The sequence below is a fragment of the Triticum aestivum genome, chromosome 5A, assembly GCF_018294505.1.
Source record: "Triticum aestivum cultivar Chinese Spring chromosome 5A, IWGSC CS RefSeq v2.1, whole genome shotgun sequence".
Lineage (NCBI taxonomy): Eukaryota > Viridiplantae > Streptophyta > Magnoliopsida > Poales > Poaceae > Triticum > Triticum aestivum.
In genome coordinates, this window is record NC_057806.1 from 370895518 (window position 1) to 370898516 (window position 2999).

Sequence of the window (2999 nt, forward strand, 5' to 3'; positions counted from 1 at the left end):
TTTGAGTGCATCTTGATCCCCGAAATGCTGTTAGAAGGAGGCTTCGTGAGTTTATTGTCAGATCTGCTAGTTCATCTTAGACTTTTGTCATTTTTGCCATGATTTTTGTGTGCATGATATGCCCGTGAGTTCTCCATATGTTTTGTTAAGGGTTTTGTCATCTATCCAGAGGAGCAACCCATGTATTTTTAGGATGTGTGTGGTGAATTGTGCAAGCTTGCAAAGTGGTGCACTTGCTAATTCTGTTTTTAGGGACTTAGTAGTTTTCACTAAGTCTGGGATTATTTAGTTCATGATGCCATATGTCCATGTTGTTTCCTAGTGATCCGTGCCTCTTTTGAGGATGATCAGTAAAGGAGTTTTGTTAATCTTGTTATGTTCTATCCATCCATGTCTTTGTTTGCAATATTGGAGCAACCTAGCTTGAGTCAATCGAGCTCTACTTTTGCTTCGTTGTGAATCTGGGCAGATCATCAACTTGTTTGCGATTTTGCCGATGTTATTGTAGTTGATCCGTGCATGCTATGCCATTGTTCTTGCCATGTCTAGCTTGTATTTTGTGCCTTCTTTATGGGTGTATGCTTGTCTTGCCATGAATTGCACCGTGGTGAGTGCATCGAGCTCGTAAACATGCCTTCGTGAGTTATGTTTCAGCATGTCCCAGTTTTCACTAAGTTTGAAAACTGATTATGTTTTTGCTATGTTCGTGTGCTTGTTAGTATATTTTGTGATCCCTTTTGGCTCAAGGTCACTAAGGGACTTTTGTTAAGCTTGTTGAGTAGCTCCATGCCATGTCTTTCTTTGTCATGTTCAGGTCCTGTAGCATGTTGTTTCGTTACTCCGAAGAGGGCTATATGATCTGAAATTCCAGACAAGTGTTAATTTCACCAAGTCTGAGATCTGTTTACCATTTGCGTTTTTGCCATGCTTGTTTGAACCTGTTAATGGATGAATTGGCCGTAGCTCAGTGCTAGACTTTTGTTAAGCATCTTGTGTGCATCCCTGCCATGTATTTTGATGTCATGTTTGGATGCTGTATCATGTTCATCTCATTGCATTTAGATGCCTACTTGCTGTAAATCGCAGACCAGTGTCATTTTTGAATCGCTTGCCATTTCCAAACCGTAACTCCGATTCCGGCGTTCTTTATATCATTTTCAAGCGTTTTCATCTCATCTTTCCAGTGGCACCATTGGAATTCTAGGTTGAGGCCAGCTTCATGCATTTCCTGTCATATCTTGCATTTTGCATCCCGCATCACATCCCGCATAGCATATCATCTTTGCATCGTGTTGTTTGAGTTTGCACGTGGTTGATTGTATCCTTGTTGCTTGTTTGTCTTGTTTGGGTAGAGCCAGGAGACGAGTTCGCTAACAAGGAGCCCGTTGAGTTTGCTTGTGATGATCCAGTCAACTCTGACAACTGTGCAGGCAAGATGATCATACCCTCGAAATCACTATTATCTTTGCTATGCTAGTTTGCTCGCTCTTTGCTATGCCAATGCTACGATGCCTACCTTTTGCTTGTCAGCCTCCCAATTGCCATGTCAAACCTCTAACCCACCATGTCCCAGCAAACCATTGATTGGCTATGTTACCGCTTTGCTCAGCCCCTCTTATAGCGTTGCTAGTTGCAGGTGAAGATTGGAGCCGTTCCTTGTTGGAACATTTATTTACTTGTTGGGATATCATTATATTGCTATGTTATCTTAATGCATCTATATACTTGGCAAAGTGTGGAAGGCTCGGCCTCTCGCCTAGTGTTTTGTTCCACTCTTGCCGCCCTAGTTTCCGTCATATCGGTGTTATGTTCCCGGATTGTTGCGTTCCTTACGCGGTTGGGTTATAATGGGAACCCCTTGATATTTCGCCTTGATTAAAGCTTTTCCAGCAATGCCCAACCTTGGTCTTACCATTCGCCACCTAGCCTTTTCTTTCCCTTGGGTTCTGCAGACTCAAGGGTCATCTTATTTTAACCCCCCCCCCCCGGGCCAGTGCTCCTCTGAGTGTTGGTCCCACTGAGCGATGTCCGGGGGCTACCGGGGGCAACTCTGGGCTGGCCTACCCGACGTCTTGCTCATCTGAGTGTGCCCTGAGAAAGAGATATGTGCAGCTCCTATCGGGATTTGTCGGCACATTCGGGCGGTGTTGCTTGTCTTGTTTTAACCTGTCGAAGTGTCTTGAGTTACCGAGATATCGAGTCTGATCGGAATGTCTTGGGAGGAGGTCTATTCCTTCGTTGACCGTGAGAGCTTGTCATAGGCTAAGTTGGGACTCCCCTGTAGGGATTGAACTCTCGAAAGCCGTGGCCGCGGTTATGGGCAGATGGGAATTTGTTAATGTCCGGTTGTAGATAACTTGAACCTTAATTAATTAAAATGTATCAACCGAGTGTGTTACCGTGATGGCCTCTTCTCGGCGGAGTCCGGGAAGTGGACACGGTGTTGGAGTAATGTTTGCGCAGGTTGTTCTTTAGCTTCTCGCTCGTGCTTTGCCTCCTCTTCTCGCTCTCTTTTGCGATTAAGTTAGCCACTATACTTGCTAGTCGCTTGTTGCAGCTCCACTCATATTTTACCTTGCCATTCCTATAAGCTTAAATAGTCTTGATCGCGAGGGTGCGAGATTGCTGAGTCCCTGTGGCTCACAGATTACCATTACAGCAGATGCAGGGCCTGATGATTCCGCTCCAGGAGACGCGTATGATCTCAAGTGGGATTTCAACGAAGACTCTCAATGATACTATGTTTCCTTTCCCGATGATCAGTAGTGGTGCCCAGTTGGGGGTGAACGGGACCGTGTCGCATGTTGGGTTCTCTTTTACTTTGGCGCCGTAGTCGGGCCATGAGTGTTTTGGATGATGTAATGTTATTTATGTACTTGATTGACGTGGCGAGTGTAAGCCAACTATGTTATCTCCCCTTTTATTATTACATTACATGGGATGTTTGTGAAGATTGCCTAACTTGCGACATATGCCTTCAATGCGATTATGTCTCTAAG